The sequence below is a fragment of the Trichosurus vulpecula genome, chromosome 7, assembly GCF_011100635.1.
Source record: "Trichosurus vulpecula isolate mTriVul1 chromosome 7, mTriVul1.pri, whole genome shotgun sequence".
In the NCBI taxonomy this organism is placed as follows: domain Eukaryota; kingdom Metazoa; phylum Chordata; class Mammalia; order Diprotodontia; family Phalangeridae; genus Trichosurus; species Trichosurus vulpecula.
The window spans coordinates 122359017-122381388 of NC_050579.1; the positions used below are offsets into that span (position 1 = coordinate 122359017).

The window sequence follows — 22372 nt, forward strand, 5'->3', positions numbered from 1 at the left end:
TGAAGATTAAGTTCACTTATATAACTTTCTTTTATTTGTGTCCAGAAATTTTATATTTGTTCACCACATGAAATATGTTTATTTCATGGCTTTAGAGAGGTAGCACGGTGTAACAGAAAGAACACTGGACTCAAGAGATCAGGTTTGAGTCCCAACTTTCCTACACTTAATAACTTTGTGTGAGCGTGGGTAAATAAATCCCTCCACCTCTTAGAGAGCCTGTTTCTTCATTCACAAAGTGCCAACTGCTCAGCCGACCTCACAGGTGGTTGGGAGTCTCCAAGAAGATAATGCGTGCAGAGGGCTTTGTAAGCACAATGCACTGTATAGAAAGATTGTTTGTGGAATGAAAAAGCTGTGAGAAGGAAGCTGAGGAAAGAGAAGAGAAAGGGGGAATTATCATCTGCAGAAGCATGGTGCATGGAAAGACCATTGGATTTGGGCTCCAAGGATCTGGGTTTGCCACTTACTACCCATGTGACTTTTGGCAAGTAGCTTAACCTTCCTAGGCCTCAGTTTCCTCATTTGCAAAACTGAGGGTTTGGACTAGCGGATTCCCAAGGTCCTCTCCAGGTCTAAATCTATAACCCCATGAGGTCATGGACTAAAGCATGCTTCTTGAATATGATGGTCCAAATAAATGATTTTTACTAGAGTAAAATACTGAATGCTATAAAGTGAACCCTTTTCAAGATCATTAGGTTCAGCCAATTGTTAAAAGTTTTCTCAATGTAGCAAGAGGAAAGAGATAGACAGTAGGCAAGGTACAGTACACAGAACATTGTACAAAATAATTAATAGAAAAAGGAACAACAAATGCAACGGTGCTATAAAGTTTCCCATCCCTTTTGTAAGATTTTGTCACCAAAGGTACCGATAAAAAAGATACATTCATTCTCTTGTTCAGCTTTATGAACAGAAAAATTTTTGCTCTAAATACAAAAGCAGTGGCAATTTTGAAGACATCTTTTAGAACTATTTGGATGAACATGCAAGTGAGTCAAGAACTAGGAATGATTCCCATTTTCCAAAAAGCAGAGATTGCATCTGCATCAAATCCTAGCACAATCCTGTTTCCCCTCCCTCTATTTCTGGGTGTGAGAGCTTTCTGGTTGATAGAGGTCACGATGCTGTAGGCACACTGAGCCCAGCTCTTGCGACACAGCCCTTGGTTCTGCCCTCAACTATCAGTGTTGCTTAGACAACAGCAGTTTTCTTCCCACTGCAGCTTTTTGAGAACAATATTGCTTTAAGTAGTACAGTCTAATAACCCCAAACGGGCTCAGCTGCTCTAACAGAAACACCTACTTGCACAAACATTTGTCTCGGGTAGTTGGTTTGGTACCAAGGTATCCACAGCAGATTTTCAGACCTGGTCCTAAGACTGTATTTACAGTATGGATTCAGAAATAAAACTCCCCAAAACACTCATTAAGGGATAAGATTTGTTGTTTTCAGAAAGATAGTTCGTAAGTCTTAAAAAGTATTCTCTCAAGATTATAAAAGTTTAGTTAAAATCGTTTAATAGGAACAATCTTGGACAAGCAGAAATAGCTTTGATTTTGAAGGTTAGAGTAACATACAACTGGGAAAGAATCCACAAGGACAGCTAGACTGGACAGTTTGTATCTTCTCTAGAGATCCTTGATTTAAAAAGATGGCCACTTAGACACACTGCCTCTTTTGAGCCACATGCCATTTCTCAAAACTGTTGCCTTTACACACAAGGTATGAGACATTATTCTAGTTACATTTAAAAATATTTCTTTTTTCCTCTTCAGTGTCGTGGAAATGCCTGTAAATCAGTCAGTGGAATCCCTCCCTAATACAGGTGTAGAACAGCTTTATTGATCTGTGGATTTGTCCAGTCATTTCAGATATAGTCCTGGGGGTTATCAAAATTCACAAGGGTTTCATAGGGCCTGCTGTCCAAGAGAGATGCTGAGATCCTCTGGGCTTCCAGCCAGTCTTCACAATAATCATAGTGTGGATCTCTGCACCACCATTTGTTTTCATGGTGCTCATACACACGAATCTACACACTCCATTGTAAACTTCCTGTTGTCTACCATGATGAGTGCGGTGCCATTGAAGCCCTCTGCAATTCTGGAAGCTACCTTCTCAGGAACCTGGTTCGGACTGGCATCCTTTACAGGTTCATTAGCTTGATAATAACCAGCAATCACATAACTATTATCTTTGCACCATTAATCAATCAAGGTGAGGGCTCCCTCCAGCATGGGGGCCAGTGCCAGGGTGCTGTGGAAGAGGGGGATGCAATCCACAGAGGGGGTCTGGTGTGGGTTTGGGCCACCATGCACTAGCTGCTCTTTGCAGTGCTTCTGCTTCCCGGCCACCAGGTGTCCATTGACAGCGCAGTGGGGGTACTTGGCCCCATGCAGCACCATCTTGCCATGGGCCTTGGTGGTCAGCTTCACACCCAGCATGGTGAGAAGGCCCGTGATGACTGCAGCCTCCCAGGCTTGGCCCAGCTCGGCCCCAACGGCGTCACTCTGTCCAGCTCCGAGGCCCTTCAGCATAGATGGATGGGTTCCCCAGCCCAGCTCAGCTCCCCCAAGGCGCCCCGCCGCCTCCTCTCATCTGCCGGCCTCAGCCTGATTGTGGGCAATCAGCTCCCGTCCAGGCGACCACAGCCAGCTTAGGAGGCTGAGCACCTGTGTGGCTCCTCTCAGGGAGCCTACCACAAAGAGGCTCTGGTCGTAGCCTGCTCTCTTAACTTTCTCTTTGACTCTTGAAGACATCTGGGCTAGGAGAGCCCCCATTTTTATCCCTCCCCTCATCAGCAAATAAATAATTCATCCTTACATAGCCCCTTCTAATTGATCAAATGTGCATATCCTTTCATGTTTCTCCTGTCTCCTGTGTTTCCATTTCAAAGTGTCTATTTGTTTTGGCCTTTTTAACAATAGTATTTAGAAACCATCTGTTTCAGGTCCTGTCTATTTAACTAGTCATTTAAAGGTACCATCCTCCCCTGTAGTCTTGCTAGACATCTGGATTCTTGGTTGTAAGCCTTTATCTTCTCCCTTTTATGATCTCACGTTCCAAGTTCTCCTCTTCTTTATGATAGCACCTTCTGAGTCTTGTGTGATCCTGATTGTGGCTCTTTGCTACTGATACTTTTGGTGCTTGGTACTTTTTTTGTCTACTTCCTGTATTTTTTTTCTTTTCTCTGGATTTTGACTAAAGCATTACTGGGAGTTTTCAATGGAGGTTTCTTTTAGGAAGTGACTAGTGGATTCTATTTTCACTGTGCCCAATGGTCCTAAGGAATCTTAGAAGTTTTCATTTAGGATTTTTTGAAATTTGGCATCCAAGGTTTTTTGTGGTCATTATTTTTAGGTAATCTGGCAATTATCTTGCCTTGCCATGTTTTCTAAGTCAGATGTTTTTGATAACTTGCATTTCCTGCTATTTTTCACTCTTCTAACTTTATTTTTAAGTTTCTTGTTGTTTTATGGAGTTGTTTTGTGTTTGACCCATTCTAATTTTCAAGGAGTTCAATTCCTGAGTAAAGCTTATCAGCATCTCTTCTAATACATTAATTCTCTTGCCATATTTCCTCTCATTTCATTTTTTCAGATATTCTTATAGTCCTTGTGCCCAGGACATTGATTTCTCTGAGGCTGTACTTGAATCTGTTGTGGAATTACTCTCTTTTTCTAGTTTATTCCTTATGCTTCTCTCAGTCCAAGATATTTCTTCACTGCATTTGACATTTTCTTCTGTTTACTCATATCTACTGGCTCTGTTTCTGAGTTGGGGCTTATACTTAAATCAAATTCTGATTTCATTCTCCTGGATGGTACAAATAGGCCCTTCTTGATCCTGAATTCAGGAATTAATAGTAGGCCCAACCTTCTTCAGGAATTATCTGTTCTTATGACCTTGGGCAAGTCACTTACCCTCTGTTTGCCCCTAATTTCCCCATCTATAAATGCAAATAATAACAACATATTCCTCACAGGGTTTTATTGTGAGGATCAAATGAGATATTTTTAAAGTATTCAGCACAGTGTCTGATGCATAGAAGTTGCTTAATAAATTCTATCTTCTTCTCCTTCTCCTCCCCCTCCTCCTCAGCAGCAGCAGCAGCAGCAGCGGCAGCATCTCCTGCTTGTGGTTCAGGCCCAGGCTGCCTGGATGTTGGTCTGGTTCTTTTTTCTACTTTAGATGAAGCTCTATGGTCACTCTATACCAGGTGCTACTCTGACCCAGTTATCCTTCCTTTACCTTAGATGGGGCTCTTGGCTCTCCCTGCTGTGGTCTTTGGTGCTGTTCTGGCCATATCTCCTGACTCAGATGTGGATGGTGTTCCTGGATCACCCCATCATGGCCCTGGGCGCTAGTCTAGCCCTGTCTTGTGCCAATATCTGAGGTGGAATTCAAAGCCAGGTATTCCTGAGTCCAAATTCAGGTCTCTATCCACTCTACACATCTTTGTCAAATGCCTTGACAATCAGCATACCAGACAAGGAGGGAAAAGGAAGATACTCCTGGAGGAATGAAAAATGTAAGCAAAGTCACGAAGGAGGGGGATATCACAAACATGTTTGTGAGATGGATCATCATTTGTTATAGGGATTTCAGAGAACAACTAGTCCAACCCTCTTGTTTTATAGATGAAGAAACTGAGACACTGAGTATAGCCCAGTTTAAATGAAGGGCAAATTATTTGGCAGGGAGTAATGTGAAATCTTGAAGTGGTATTTAAGATTAATTAGATGTAAGACATACCAGAGGGAAGAAGGCAGGTAGTTAAAGGTGTTAGCAATAGTCCAAGTAACAAGCAATCAGAGCTGAACTATAACAGTGAGAAGAGATGCAGGAAATAAATACAAGCAATACTGGATATCATTGTATATCTCCTTCCCAAACTCTTTCTCTAGCTTTGATTTCAAGATAGTAGTCTATATATCACCATGTAGTAGCAAAGATTTAGAGTTGGAAGGAATTTTAGAGAAAACTATTCCAATTCTCTAATTATACAGATAAGGAAGATGACTCCAAGAGAGGTTAAGTGACCTGAACAAAGGTGGGATTTAAACTTAGGTCCTCTGAAATCTTGTCCCAGGCTTGGCTAAAAGATTGCTCTGATAATTGTTTTGAAGAGATAGTCTGATCAAACATTTCATCCATGCCACTCATGATTTAATACAGCGCCTATTGATATTACCTCGTGACTTAGATTTGTGGATTGGAACGTGGAAGGAAAATGAATTATGGGGAAGGGAATAAGCATTTACATAGTGACTAGTATGTGACAAACCCTGTCTGTGCTAAGCATTTTACAAACATTATCTCATTTGATGCAAGCCAGTAGTGTCAGCCTTTTAACATGTAGATTATTCCTATTACCCAAGCAGAGATAACCCTTTGGGAATTATAGGCACCTGATTTAAGAGAAGAGATTCTGCAATTGTTCATACAAAGCAGTCATTCATATAATAATAAATAATTTCTTCTATCTATTTTACCTTTAAAAGCCACTGGTTTAACATGAATAATACCCATTGTATGTAAATCTGTGACTAACTGGTTCCTCTGTAGCTCACAGGATCATAGATTTATAGGACCATAGATTCAAAGCTGGAAAGGAGATTAGAGGTCATCAAATCAAACTACTTTATTTTACAGATGAGGAAACTGAGACCTGAGAGGTTAAGTGACTTGCCTAGAAGGAAATTCAGATTTCACGCAATCTGACCTACATTACCGAAAAATTACTTTTGAAGTGGAAGTGAAGTGGTAGAAGTTTAGTTAAAGGACTGAATGAAACCCAAAACATAGAGGCAAAGACAACAGCTCTCCTCCACCCAATCCCTTAACTGCCTGAGTGGCATGAGACTGTAGTTCTTGTTTGCTTACTAATTTTTTCAACCTGTGAGCCTCTTTCGCTAGAAGAAAGACCTTCAGGGAAACCATGCCCAACTGCACACTTGCCACTGTAATAGCAAAACAGAAGAAAACAAAGAACTTTCCCATTTAAAAATGGTACCACTTTTGATAGAGTAGAGGTGTGTTAGCAAATGTTTAACAATCGTTTCTCTCAAAAAAGGTTACCAACACTTTTAAGTTTAATCAGAACTAACATTTTTCTACCACTTTATTAAGTCTAGACAATCAACAAAACAATAAATCAAACCTATTTGTAGCATCTATTTGTCTGCCTCAGTTCTATTAAATGTTCACACTGAAAATTTAACCATCAGTTTTCAAGACCTGGTATGAGATGGCTCCAGGGCAGCACTCAGTCACACTGAATGATATTACTCAGTAAATTTATGTCAGAAATAGATAAGTAGATACTGTTGCTTTACAGATATTATAAAAGAGAAGACTGGGATTATAGAGGCTTTGAAAATCACTGTTATGTAGGCAAATAATTACATTAGAAGGTAACTTCCCTCTCTCTCAGTGGAGTCTCCCCTCTATCCTTCCTGAATGATTTCAGTAAACACTCAAATTATCTTTGATGACAGAGGAAAGCAATGAACCAGTTAATAAAAAATATTCATATTAGACTTTGTAATGCATTTTATATTGGCATGTGAACATGAATGTTTTTGATATCATGGACATTCACAATACAGTATTTTAAATGCAATCATGATGCCACACTGGGAAGAATCTACTCAGGAGAGGATAGAAATTTGTCCAGCTTCCCATTTCATCTTTCTGCCCTAAACTTTTCTCTAATCTCTATGTTACCTCTAATATTAATGCTAATTCACTATTCTAACCTGATTTTCATTGTTGACTCTGCCTCCTCACATCCTCTCCTTCCTCAATACCTTGCAATCGCACCTCCATTCTCACCACTCTGTTGAAACATCTCTTACCAAGGTTACTAGTGACTCCTCATAATCAAATGAAAAGGTCTTTCTTTCTGTTCTCATGCTCCTTGCACTTCAAATAGCATCTGCAACCGTTGACCAGCTTCCTTCTACTTGATACCCTTTCCTCTATGACCACTACTCTGTGTCCTTTGCTGACTCCTCAGACTTCTCATATCCTTAAATAAATGTTCTGTATTTGGACCTCTTCACCCTACACTCTCCTACTTGATGACATTGTCTGCTCTCTCAATTTCAATTATTATGTCTTTGCAGATGACTCTCAAGTCTTTACTGCCACTCCCTAGAGCTCCTGTCTCATATACATATACATATATGTGTGTGTGTATACATACGTACATATATGTATGTATACGCATGTGTGTATATAGCCACCTAGATGTCCCACTAACATCTCAAACTTAACATATCCAAAATCAAACTCATCTTCCCTCTAAAAACCTGTCCCTTCCCCTAATGTTGCCATTCTCATTGATGTTGTGATACCATGCTCCCAATGATGCAGTTTCATAACTTTGAACTGGTTTTTTACTCTTCTCCATCCCTCTCACTTCCACTATATTGCTAATTGATTCTACCTCTACAACACTGTTTGTATCCACTTACTCCCCCACCTTTCCTTTTCTTGCTACAACTACTTCATTTCCTCATGCCTAGAATATTGTAAAATGATAACCGATCTTGCCACTTCTAGTCTATCTCCTCTCCAATCCATTCTTCATGCCAATAACTGAGAAATGTTCTTTACATACCACTCTTATAATGTTCCTCCTCTATTTGAAAACTCCAGTAGTTCCCCATTGCCTATAAAGTATAAACTCCTATTCCTGGCATTGAAGCTCTCCATAATCTAACTTTCTGACCTAACCTCATACTACTCCCCATTGTGTAACTCTGAATTCTAACCAAACTGTTCTACTACTCTTTGTGTTTTATCATGATACTGACTTGTCCTGTCTCCACCTGTGCTTATAATACCATCCAAACTTGAAGTGGATCTCTCATGACCCATCCTCCTGCTCTTAACCTTCAAGGTTCAAGTCATATTCCACGAAGTCTCCTCTAACACAATCTTTGCCTCTAAACTGAAAATGATGTCTTCCTCTTCAAATTTCTCATTGCATTGTAGCTGGACATCTTCACATACTCCCTTGAATCATAACTATTTACCTACTTGCCACTGTAATAGCAAAATAGAACAAAACAAAAAAAACCACACCATTTAAAAATAGTACTGCTTTTGATAGAGTTGCAACAGGAGAGTTCTCTCCAAAAAAACGGGGGGAGAGAGGTGACCGATACTTTTCAGTTTAATCAGCATTAACATTTTTCTGTCACTTCATTAAATCTAGACAATCAACAAAACAAGAAATCAAACTGACTTGTAGCATCTGTCAGTTTCTATTAAATGTTCATGCTGAAAATTTAACCATGGGTTCTTGAGAACTGGTATGAGTTGGCTTCAGGATGCCACTACGTCACAACGCATGATATTACTAAGTAAATTTATGCCATTGTATCTTTGCTACTCTTCTATTAGACTGTAAACTCCCTTAGTGCGGGGACTATGCCATATCTTTGGTCTAGATCTTAATAAATGTTTGTTGAACTGAATTGAATCTTGGTGGTTCACAATTTACTCCAAATTGGGAACTCATTACCTATGCAGGTAGTTCAGTTGGAAAATATAGATTCAGGAAGAGATGATCTATCCATAATGGAGTGCTAGGAATATTTAAGAAACATTTCTACCATTTGTATACTACCATGTTCTTTCCACAAAATGTCCCCTGTGCCACCAACAAAGGCAAAATATTAGGTTGGATACATAATTTGTTGTGTTAAACCCCAGGCCCAAACCTCTATTAGGTGTGGAACCTATGTGAGTGTGGATTGGTGACTGGGGTGGGACCCAAAGTGGGGCTGGCTAAGGGGAGGTGCTAACTCCAGAGCCATGCCCTCTTGAGTCTTACTAAGTGCTAAGCCCCAGGCTCTAACCCCTATTAGGTGTTAACCTAACCTATGTGGATGTGAACCTCCCAGGGTCCTAAGAGGAGGGGCTAACTCAAGAACCAATCACCAGAGCCTAAGTTCTGGTCATTCAGACATGCATGATGACATCAAAAACTCTACAAGGGGACAGAACACAGCTTGGAGATTGAGACTTGTTGAAGCCAGAGACAGCTACAGCCGAAGCTGAAGATAAAGCCGAAGCCAAAGGAGCTGAAGAAGCAGGAGCTGCTGGTAGCAGAGCTGACCCGCGTGTGGACCGGTGAGTGCTGAGCAAGGGCTTGAGGCCAGTGGGTAATCTTCTTACTGGAGGGGGGAAGCATGAATATGATTTGGTTTAATGCCATCATGTTTTTCTGTGGCCTCCTGGTTACTCTTGTGAGGCGGACTTATTGGGCCTGGAAGCTTTTGACCAGGATATCAAAATGGGGACACTGGTTCGTGGCTCTGCTACTTTGGAGCTTGAATAAATGCTTTAATTCTTCTGCCTTCTACTTAGAGAATTCCTCATATCCTGCGGTTCTGAACCATTCAGACGTATATATGATTCTCTTTGAAATCATAAATTCTGCCTTCATAATACATTTGTCTAAACAAGTATCGTTGTTTTTTATTAATTTTAATTTATTGCGCCTTATAGGCTGCATGAAGAGAAAGTGATTTTTTTCAACAATAAAAAAACTTATCAACAACTCAAAATGAAAGACTAGGAAGGAAGGGCAACATGTAATAGAAAAAGCATTAGATTTGGAGCCAAAGGACATGTGCTCAATTTCCAGCTCTACTTCTTACTACACGCATAAACTTGGGCCAGTCACTTTGTTTCTCTGGGCCTCAGTTTCCTCATCTGTAAAATCAAGGGGGGTTGAGCTCAATGACTTCAAGTTCTCTCTCAACCCTAAATCTCTGAGCCTGGAAAACATGTAAATGGGGAAAACTATTAACAAATTCATAAAGTAGCATTGTTTACATTTCTCTCTTCAATCATAATTTATTTCTTTGTTGGACTCATTAGTGTTTTTCTTTGCTTTAAAACTTTGATAGATCCTTCAGTTGTGATTTCAGCAATGTAGGTATTTCTTCTGTACAGATCCTGACTCATTCATGCTTCTCCATCCTGTGTCCTTCCATGAAGCCTTCCTAGAGGATCTAACCAGTACACCGGAGGTCTTCATCTTGCTTCTTGGTGGACAAAGAACTAGTGGCCACTGCTGATAAGGATGCTGAAATACAAAAAAATACTATAAAGGATGAAGAAATAATAACTGGCCTTCTCTTGCCTAGAATATAGCATGGCATTTTTCTATTTTCCATGTCCATCATCTCCATGTCATTATCCCCATACAGAGTTTCAAGACCCTCAATCACTGCATCTACTTCCTCAGTGCATGAGGATCTCCTCAGACAATCCTTCTGGTCTCTCCTTTCTCTTTTTCCTCCTGCTTCTTTTCCAAAGGAAAACAGCTCCCATTGGAAGCTATGAGGCAATTGTGGAAGGAGAAAGAATGACATATTTGGAATCAGAAAACCTGGGTTCAAATCTAGGTTCTACTCTATTACTTTTGATGAGTCATTTCTCCTCTAGGCCTCAGTTTCTTCACATGTAAAATGAAAGGCTTAGGCTGGGTAGCCACTGAGATTCCTTCAAACTCTATGTCTATGATCCCATGACTGTATTATTTTCCAATCATAAATGTCTTTGATGAAGTCTCATACACAACTTCTTGAACACAAGGCACTGTTTTTAATAGACTACAATGTACTTTCAAATACCATGTGTCTTTCCATTGCCCTTTAGGCAATCTACTATTTTGATTTACCTGAACGGTGGGTCTAAATCATCTTCCATAATTTAGATCCATATAGCATCACCAAGAGAATATGAGTGTTAAAAATCTGTCTGTTGATTCAGTCCATTCATAGATATATCTTAGACACTGCAACTGGACAAGGAGGTAAATCCAAAATTCTCAAAGAATGGACTAACATTAATGCAACACTTGAGGAGATATGACTTGGTCCAGCCATCTGGAAAATAATTTGGAACTACTTGAGAAAAATCATTAAATTGTTTGTGTGCCTTGACCCAGCGATCCCAATATTGAGTGTGTTCCCCAAGGAAATCACAGAATTGCAGACTCTTAAGAGTCTGAAGGTATTTCAGCGTCCAACTAGTCCAACCTGTATCTGAAAAAGAGCCTCTTCCACAACATAAGTGACATGTGTTATCCAGATTTTGTTTGAAGACCTTCAATAATGGAGAACCCACTATCTACTAAGACAGCACATTCTATTTCTGTACATCTCTAACTTTTAGGAAATTTTTGTCCTTTGAGGGGTTATAGATTGGATTAATGAGGTCCTGTAGTGTTCTGGGGTTGAATGCTGTAAGTGTTGGCAATCAGAAGTGTCTAGAGAACTTCCCCAACTATAGTGAATGCCTCTTCCATTTGGACTTCACATATGTCATGCAGGCTATCATAGGCAAATAAATTTGATGACTTTACATCTCTCTGTTCCATGACTTGCTTGAAAAAGAGGTTCATTGAGCAAAGTTATATTTCTAATTGCCTCTTCCAAGGAATCCTACATTATGTTAGCCTAGACATGGAAAATGCCTTGTTGAATGAAACCTTTTAAATTTAGGTTTTTCTGCATCAAGATAAAGGTGTTTGTTTATTGTTTGTTTTTAGCAATTCACAAATAATAAACACAACAGGACCATGTATTCTCTAGATCAGCAGTTCTCAAACATTTTAGTCTCAGGACCCCTTCACACTCAAAGATTATTGTAAGACCCTCCCAGTGCAGTGAGCTTCGTTAAAAAAAAATGTGGGTTATGTTTATTGATATTTACTATTTTAGAAATTAAAATATATTAGTATTATTATGAAAATAGATTTGACCTCACAGACCCCCTAAAAGGATTTTGGCCAACCCCAGTGTTCCCAGGACCACACGTTGAGAACTACTGCTATATACATTTCTTTCAGTTCATAAGATCTTAGATTTAGAACTAAAATGGATCTTAGAGGCCCTGTATTCCAGCCCCCTCAGTTGACAGATGAGTAAACTTTGAGATATATTGTTTCCCCCATTGGAATGTGAATATTTGAGAAGAGGGATTGTCTTGCTTTTCTGTTTTTATCCTCAGTGAGCACAATGCTTTGCACATAGTATTTTGCTTTATAAATGCTTCATTCATTCATTTGGTCAGTCAGTCAGTCAAACTAAGGCCCACAGAGGGTCATGTGATTTGCCCAGGCTCACACAAGTAATGTCAGAGGCTGGTTGTGAACTTCTGACTCCAGAGACAAAGTTTTTTCCACTCTCCCATGTGGCTTATAGGTGTTTGAATGTGGCCTGCTATAGAAAATCATCTACAAAAGTCAGGCTGCTCTTTTTCCATGTTTTTGTTTCCTAGGATATTCTTGAAATGGTCATTGGTGGTGATACGTAATGGAAAGCACTTTATTTGGAGGCGAGAGGAAGAGGTTTGAACACCAGCTCTTTTATTACTGCCATCGTGACCTTGGCAGGTCACTTGACATCTTTATGATAGGGTTGAACCAAATAAGCTCTCAGTTCTCTCTTAGTTCTAAAGTCTATGAGCTAAATCGTTCTCATTGAGATTCTGTAGAGATAAGAAGGTAGGCATATCTGTCACTAATTACCAAAGTGGAAATCTGAGGAGAGTCCTTGACTTTGACCCAATGCATTTGGAATAATATTAATAATAGCTGTTATTTAAGAAGCATATAAACCTTTTTTGGTGTGCATTGCTTACATTATCTCATTTGCTTCTCCCAACTCCTTTATAAGATAGGTTTGTTATTGCCATTTTATAGATGAGAAAACTAAGGATCGAAGAAGTACCCAGGGTCATATAGCCTGAGGTGGAAGATAAACAACATGCTTTCTGAACCCACATAGAGCATTTTACCCACTATCCCATGCAGTTCTTTCAAAAGAAAGCTGTGTTGAAGGCAATGAAGTTTTAAAGGCATTCAATGGTTGATTTTCTTGATACTTCAAAAAAAGATTCTGAAGATGGAAAATGTCACCAAATTTTTTTTAAGGAACCTAGTTTCTATTTAATTTATTATAAAGATTTGGAAGAAAGAAAAGGGAGATGTCTAGGCCTGTGATTTCACAGGTGTAGGAATTGCCTTATGAAAAACTTCCTCTACCAATGAGATCAGCAACTGGTCTGTCTATACCATCCAGTCTCAGAGAATTCCATGAGGCAACAAGAAGTTAAATGACTTGCCTAGGATCATGCAGCCAGTATGTGTCAGAAGTGACACTTGAACCCAAATCTTCCCAACATCAAGGCCAGCTCTCTGACCACCAGGCTAACTGCCTCCCTACTCTAATAATTACTTCTTTTCAATAGTAGAGAATATATTCTAATGTCATAAGCATGTGCACTTGCTGTTAGAAGCAACCCTTCCTTAATTACTGGCAGTCCTCTTGCACAACACAACTGCACAGCCCAGTCAATTGCAACAAAGAATAGATTGAGTGACAAAGCCTGAAAACTCAGCCATACTGAAGGATTGTAGGTGATAAAACTAGTCAAAGTTATGATTCATTAAGGTCTGTTGGTGGAAATAAATAACATATGCATAAAAACTGCCTGCAATGTGTACTTGATGAGCTGGAACCACAAGCAGGATTCAAACATGGTGATTTTGTCTAACTTAGAATCTGAAGGTATCACTTAGATTCCAAAAACATACAGTAAGTATAAATTTTTACCTCGTGAATTCAATTAATACTATCAATTTAGGGAGAATGTCAGTTACACAGCTGAACTTTCAAAAAAGAAAGTAGGAAAGAGAATGCCTGACATGGAAATTCACAAAAGGGGGAGACTGAGACATTCTATATTCTGGGAAATCCCAAGGAAGTGGGAAGAAAATGAGGGGACACATGAGAAAATTAATGAATGGAAGGTAAAAATTAGTCTAAAACAGAGCTTAAATGGAAAATCTAGCAAAAAATGAAACAGGTAAAAGGGAAATGAGTTCACACATAGTCAGAAAATATTTCTGTTTTTAAAAAATATGACATATGTTTGCTTCACTTAATTGTTCTCTAGAAGCTTTCACTGCCACTGCTCTAGTCTAATCAATTGCCTTACCATTAAGGAGGAGTTCAAGTAAAGCTCTCTGAAGAATTACCACACCCATTAAATTCTTCCCTGCAGATCAATTTATATCTGCATGGTGGGAAAGTGATAGAAGACAGTGCATCAATTTTAGGTCCTCCCTAGTTAGCTGGAACTGATCCTTGGCACTTATAAATCTGAATCGGTGTCTGGTTTTATCTGGGAGAGAGAAATAAATAATATACACAAAACACACACTGGGGAAAATCCAAGAATGTTGCCATTAATGTGATAACTTATTTCTAATATCTATGACCTTCCTACTCAGAGACTGGCAGTGGTTCACAAAGCAGTAAAGCTGTCTCCAATCCCTGAAATGAGGCAGAAGGAAGAACATTTGCATTTAACTTCAGCCCACGAAAAAAACGAAACATGAATATGCTATCTGGCAACCAAGCCATACCCCAAACAGTAAAGCCTTATTCTTTTTTTAGAGGTAGCTCTTTTAAGAGTCTCCTTAAGAGCGCTCAGTAGGGTGTGTCAATATTGCTCCCCATGGTAATCATATGGTTTGCCTACGCAGACGTTGGATTGTTTTGTGGATGTGAAATATTGTATGTTACCCCTGAGCAGTGGAGCCAGAGAATCCAAGAGCGGTTGTTGAGACTGACAGTTACATTGTGCTCCTGAATAGTGAAACGGCAGAATCAAAAACGCAAGTGGACCCAGACAGAATGTCCTGACCTTTAAGAAAAAGGCTGATTGGATATGGTATAGGCGTCCCTTCATCTTCCACCATAATCCATTACACCTTTCTAAGCCAACTTTCTCATAACTTATGTAGGCGCAGAGATGGGATTCCCTTAGATTCATTATGTGAAGTTTTATTTATGAAAAAAAAATATAAGGGCATGGGAGTAATTAGCACCAATCTTGTTGTTTTTAGTTCTTAGTTCATCGCAACTAACTTGAAAGGCTATAGTAGTATCAGATAGTATTTTTGCATGAATCCAAACAGAAGAAAAAAGATAAGTACGCATTTGTGAATATCTGTGAATGAGTAGATAGGAGATTTGTATAAGCATGGTATACAATTATGAAAACAAACATGTCACCCAATTTATTATATTGATGCCCAATTGATAACAGTCTAATGAATTTCTGATTTGAAACATTGGCCACTTTTCCAATTTTGATAAATTCCTTAAGAATGAAATGGACAGAAAGGAAGAAATTTTTTTTTAATTTTCTATCCATGATTTATTTTCTTTTATTGATTAGATTCTTGAGAGAATTACTTTCTATACACTGTAATTCTAGATAAAGTCTATTGATCACAGAATAATAAGATAAATGTCTTTCATTTCAATATAGTATTTATCTTTTAGAAGATAAGAATGTTTCAAAAATTTATATGCTGTAGCAAGAACATATTGTTAATGGCTGAATCTCAAAAAGAGAAACAATAATCTATTTGAAATACATATGCCTTTAATTCATTTTACTCCACTCTCAGACACTTTCTTTTTATGGGGTAAAAAGTCTATTGAAAAAGTAAATGTCAACATATAGATCACATAAAATTATATGAGGAATCATATATTTGCCACCATGTAATCACAGACGTAGTATCAGACATTTTTTTTTAATCTTCAGGGGAAGGTTAAATCCTTTGCTCCAAATGTAATTGAACAACAGATTGTTCAATTGTTGTACTTACTCGTTTCTAAGACGTGCTTTTTCTTTCATTGATTTTCAAATGAGTTGTTTTCTTCCTAAGAAAGACTTTGATTTGTGGGCAAAATGTAAGCTTTTCAGTGTTCTCTTTCTTCCTTTCTCTTTTCTCTTTTCTTTCTCCCTTCCTTTCTTCCTGCCTTTCTTTCTTTCATTCTTTCTTTCTTTCTTCCTTTTCTTTCTTTCTTCCTTTCTTCCTTCCTTTCTTTCTTCCTTTCTTTCGTTCTTTCTTTCTTTCTTTCTTAGGACTGCTGAGCTGCCCTTCTGCCCAACAAAATCCTCTGCATAAGTTAATGACCTTGATCTCTGTGGTTTCTGATCATAAAAGCTTTCACATTCACCATCTGGTGGGCTTGTTGTACAGTATTTTTTTTTGGTAATATTTACACCAGCAAGTTTCCATTCGTTAATCTGTTGGCTCGTTCTTGCCAGATGCATGGACTTACCTAGCTTCCTAGCTTCCAAACCTGAAATCTACTTCAGCAGTCTGATTATGGCACCGGTGCTCCTTGCATCCCTGTTCTGCTGGAGGAAAGAATCTTCTAACTCAATTAGCATTCTAAAGAATGGATTCAGTTTTGTGCTCCATTAAAGTCAGCTAAATTGATGCACTGCATGTCTTTATTTAAAAAATAAAGCTGAACAATTAAAGCCCATGTCTCTTTGCTCAGCTTTTGATTCCACACAAAGCTTTCCCACTTGCTTCCTTTGGATGTAATGTTAACAAAGTCAGTTAACATCAAGAGCTCCAGTAACAGGCATGGCAGAATTCCTTGTTTTTGCTCAATCAGTCTGTGTTCAAACTATCAGTTTGATTTATTTGTCCACATTGACCCTTATTCACCACTTAATTATCCTCGTATAATGTTTCAAGAGCCTCCTGACACAAGGAGAAAGACAATTGCCGATGTTCTGTGAAACAACTGTTGACCTGATGGGCCAAAATGAAGACTGTGGGTCGAAGGTTGTTTGCTTTGGAAGAACCCACTCACCACTGCTGAAAGCCAGGGCTTTAGCCAGTCACTCAAGGCATTATTTTCCTGGCCAAGCCGGGAGTCTGGCTCCTGGTCATCCCACAAAGCTTTTAAGGCATATAAGTTTATCCCTACTTAAATGAGAGAGAGTGGAGGGGGGAAGGATATTAAATTACGATAGTCCTGAAAACAAAAAAGAAATGTAACTTTCGCTAATTCTTACAATGTGGTTATTACTATGCTGTTCCTATTTTTAATTGTGCAAAGGATTTTCCCACTTTGCAAAGCACAGCATAATTCTGCACTCAGAATCCAAACACAATATGACATAGTAACAACTAAACTCCAATTTTTTTCCTGAAGAAAACTAATTTAATTCAAACCTACTAGCTTTATCCTTGGAATTGTGTCAAAAAGAGCACACATATGCAATAGCAGAGTTATCCAGTTTGGAAAGAAGGAAGTTATTTCAGAACATCTGAATTCTGAAGGCTACCTTCCGTTCCTAGTCATTAAAATTCAAATGTAAATAAATAATAAGTCCAAAAAATGACAGTGAATGTCAACAGTGATAGAAAAAACACTTATGGAGATTGTGGCACAATTCGATATTTATAAAGTGCTGGCTTTCTATAAAATTTTGAAATTCTTTTCTGGCAGGTCAAGCCTATATTTCATTTGGCTACCTCACAGCATACACAAATTGTCACAACCAGACAATGCCAATTCTAGCTTCTCATTTTAATTTTTCTCATATTTTCTTGCTTGTGTCTGGTGTGTATTCTCCATTTCAGCAAATTTTGGTCTTCCCAGACATTCGTGGGATCTTGGGATTAGGTCCTGTACACGGAAAATACTCAGAATAAACATAACCTAAATCTATTACTAAGGAGGCAGTTTGATATAATGGAAAGATCATTTAACCTTGTCACTTAATTCAAATTAAGTTCAAATCCTAGCTCTGACACTTACTGCCTATGTATGATCTCAGACAAATCACTTGACATCCCTGGGACTTCATTTCTTTATCCAAAAAATGAATGGGTTGGACTAGATCATCTCCAACTTCTTTCTAGTTCTAGAACTCTGATCCTATGATCTTCCTTCAAAATCATTCATTTCATTAGAGACAGTTATCCTATCTTACCTCAATTTCTCAGTCTGTGAAATGGACACATTTGCTGACTTTATGCCAATAGAACCTATTGTGAGGATCAGGTAATCTATTAGAATACTTGTGAGATGAAAAATGACCCATACCTCCAGAAGTATTTCTATACAAACATGTAGGGACTTTAACTATGATAGTTATTCAAATCCAATTAGTCTATATCATTTAATCGATTCAATTCAATAAACATTTAGCAAGTGCCTACTATATGCCAGGCACTGAACTAAGCACTGGGGATATAAGAAGAGGCAAAAGACAGTCCCTGACCTCAAAGAGCTTATAATCTAGTGGAGGAAACAACAGGTAAACAACCATAATAGATAACTATATATACATATATACACACATACATATATATATACACACAATTATATGTTTAATCAACAGTAGATAACATTTGGATAGCGTTTTAAATTCTACAAAGTGCTTTACATCCATTTTTTCATTTGATCCTCATGACAACCCTGTAAAGTAGCAGTTGTTGTTTGGTATATACTATTATACAGATATTGATATACAGAAAAATGAGACTTGGAAAAGTCAAATGTCTTATCTAGGGTCATGCAGCTAATAATGATAAGAAGCAGGATTCAAATTCAGGTCTTCCTGACTCCAAGTCCTGCACTCTAACACACTACCCAGCTGTCTATATATTTGTAGCAAAAACACCTGGTGAATTTTGTGATTTCTCCCTGACCCCCACAACCCAGTGCAAAAACCTACAGATTATAGCTCTGCTCCCTGAACCCCTATTCCCTATACCTAAATTAGTATTAAAGCCCAAGGAATCTACTCTGATATTTCCAAGGAATCATTTAAATAGATGTAAAATCACTAGTCTGAGAATTGATGGGACCTCAAGAAATGATTTGTTCTGGCCCCTGAATTTCAGGAAGTTAGGGATTGTCATCCCATTCTACAAATGAAACTGAGACCCAGAAAAATTAAGCAATCCTAGACACACAATGAACAAGGATCAAAGGCAAGGGACTAAAGTCTATGTTTCCTATTTTCCAGCACAAGGCTCCCTCTATTTTGCTCCCCACAACAAAGTCTAGAACCCATAGCTGAGAGATGAATATGTCTAGGAAGATAGATTAGCATAGGAATGAATAAAAATTCATCCTTGTCAATATTTGACTATCCAATGGATCTGTTTTTCTTCCAGTTTCAGCAAATGTGAACTGTAACCCCTCTGATTGGAGAGTTTGCTGTAGTTACTGAGGGAGCAGCTTGGTAGTGGATAGAGCACCAGGCCTCAAGTCAAGAACACTTACTTCCTGAGGTCAAATCTGGCCTCAGACACTTGCTAGCTATGTGACCCTGGGCAAGTTGCTTCATCCTGCTTGCCTTGGTTTCCTCATTTGTCAAATTAGCTAGAGAAGGAAATTGCAAACCACTCTCATATCTTTGCCAAGAAAATCCCAAATGTGGTCACAAAGAGTTGGACATAGTTGAAACAAACGAACAACAACAAAGTAAGTTGCTGTAACCTAAAATTGCATCATCCTACACATATATGTATATATGCATATGTTTGTGTGTATATACATACGTACATTTGCATTGACACATATGCCTGTATTAGCTAGGATTTATATAGTGCTTTAAGATTTCCTATGCTTTGTGTGCATGTGTATGTTTGTAAATGTACATACATATATACTTCCAAACCTTTTGCAAGCATTCCAATTCATCTAGTGATGAATTTCCCCCACCATAAGCCACGACTTGTACAACTATGTACAAACCAGAACTTTAAATGGAAAGCCTGCCTTTGTATTGTTCTTTGCCCTGTTTCTCTAATAGATTTTTACATTTGCTGTTGGAAAAACAGGCCAGTTGTTATGACGGAGTTTCCTTTGGCACATAACATAGTAAGCACTTAATAAATGTTGACTGATTGGTTAGCAGCAAACACCCTGGAGAGAAAGTCCTTAAATTTTCTTATACAATAGCAACACAGTTTGGAAATGTGGTCTAGTAGTTCATTCCACCAGAGGTTAACATGTTGAAAGGAGGGCAATTTACAAAGCCCCAAAGTATTCTTGCTCAGTTCTGCTAGTGTAGAAAATACCTAAAATGAATATATTTCCTCAAAAGAAAAATGGCACCCATCCCAATAGTGGGTTTCTAGATCACTCTTCTGCTGACAGATTTTGTTTTCCCTCTGAAAACATCAATCTAAACCTGAAGGGAACATTTTGCCTTCAACTTTTCCATCTCTTATTGATTCTTATAACTATTTCCAAGGGGGTCCTGTTCATCAACAGACTACAAAACCTTACAAAACACAACTCAGAGTTGGAAATGGCAAGTTTCTAACAACCTGACAAGTCCAGCATTACTTTCAGAATCCCAGAGAATCAGAGTTGGAAAGAACCTTAGAGGCCATCTCATCCAATGAGCTTTTGAGCAGAAATTCTCTCTACAACACGCTCAGTCAGCAGTCATCCAGTCATGGCATAAGGCCACGGGTCCACTTTTTCCTCTCATTCATACATAGTTCCTGGGACCAAAAAGTGAAAACCAGCATTGAAAGCACAAAAGTTAGGAAGACATTGCAGAATCCATAGGACTCATCTCATTCTTTTCCATTTAAATTCTCTTATTCACACACCACAAAACTGGGAGGGGCCAAAAGGATCATCTCCTCCACCCTCCTTATTTTACTGATAAAGAAACTAAGGCCTAGTGAGATGAAATGACTTACAAAAGGTCATATAGGTAGCAAGCAGAGGATCCTGGATTTGAACCAAGGTCTGCTGAATCCCAATCCAGATTGTCTTTTTTTCTGAGGGGAGAAAGCAGGGCAATTTGGGTTAAGTGACTTGCCCAAGGTCACACAGCTAGTAAGTGTGTCAAGTATCTGAGGCCACATTTGAACTCAGGTCCTCCTGACTCCAGGGCCAGTGGAGTCACTGCACCACCTAGCTGCCCCCCAGAATGCCTTTCAACGAGCTTCAAAAGATCTTCAGCCCTTTTTGGAATATTACATTTTGGAATACCAAAATGATTTTCTTACATCTCATTGAATAGTAATGATGTTTGATAAATCCATTGCCTTTTCCTACCATTCTATTTCCATTGTTGAAATGCTAGCCTAGCTAAGTTCAGAAAGGCTCACCAGAAGGTTGACCACCATGGGATAGATATTTTTGGCCCTAGTAAGTCATGTAGATTGTAAAGTGTGCAGGGGTTGATATATGCTTTAATGGACAGAATTCTGCTGTTAGTGTTAAGTTGTTTTGTTGTGTCCAACTCTTCATGACCCCATTTTGGGGTTTTCTTGGCAAAGATCCTGGAGTAGTGTGCCATTTCCTTCTCCGGCTCATTTGACAGATGAGGAAATTGAGGCAAACAGGGTTAAGTGACTTGCTCAGGGTCACATAGATAATAAGGGTCTGAGGCCAGACTTGAACTCATGAAGATAAGTCTTCTTGACTTTAAGAGCAGCACTCTATCCACTGGCACTACCTAGCTACCCAATGAAGAGAACACACATCAACAAAATTAAGGGTTTTTTTTTTTGACATATCAAAATAAGGAAAAGTGGCTGGAAATGAAGGAGGGTCACAAGCAGAACAAAAGAAAAAGAATTAGGAAGAGAGCCAGGTATATTATAAAGAGAGAGCTGGAGCTGGAGTTGGAAAAGTTCCCAGAGGCCCTCTAGTTTACCAGCTCCATTTTATAAATAAGAAGACTGGGGCCCAAGAGGTTCAATGCAACCATCACCCCCTAGTTATATCAAATTCACAATATGAGCCAGGGCCTCTAACTCTGAGTCAATGCTTTTTCCACTATATCATGAACATAACTGGAATACTATGCCCATTGAGTGACTTTATAGGATAATTTCAAATGTCTTGTAAGTTGTTGCATTTTTTTCAACTAAATGCATAAATGAATATATAATCAAGCCATGAACTAAATTAGTAAAGTCACAGAATATTAGAGCTATTAGTATTGTTCAATAATAGCACTTGGTTGAAGGGCACCAGAAAGGTTCAAGAAAATGAAGGTATCCTTAAGAAGTAAGAAGATTTTAGTCAATCGATAATCAATTATTTAGCACTTATGATATGACAGGCACTGTACTAAGATACTGGAGATGCAAAGAAAGGCCAAAAAAAATTTCAGCCCATAGAGACCCATTGCAGAGAAAGGCCTCCAAATCCTGAAGACCGTCTTAACTTTAGCAGTTCCTACATCCAAGCATCCGTGCCCTGATGGCTCTTCTTTGTGTCAGAGTGAAAAGCAGTTAACTAAACACTGATTTCCCCACTCCCACTCCCAGGAAACAACATTGGTCCTTCTTCCCCCAATCACCAAGAAAAGACAGTGTCATCAGGGAGTATTAACATGTCTCGATTGGGAAAATGTGTGACAAGATAGGGCAGTCAATAGAAAAGAATGAAAAAATAGGAGATTTAGATTTTATTCTGCACCCAAACACTTGAAAGTAATGCTAGAGAGTTTCTAATACATGAGA

At 38.7% G+C, this 22372-nt stretch overlaps 1 pseudogene; it reads right to left on the bottom strand.

Annotated features, from left to right (window-relative positions):
- Positions 1-1822: 1822 nt before the first annotated feature.
- Positions 1823-2447, bottom strand: LOC118857620 (annotated as a pseudogene).
- Positions 2448-22372: the final 19925 nt, after the last annotated feature.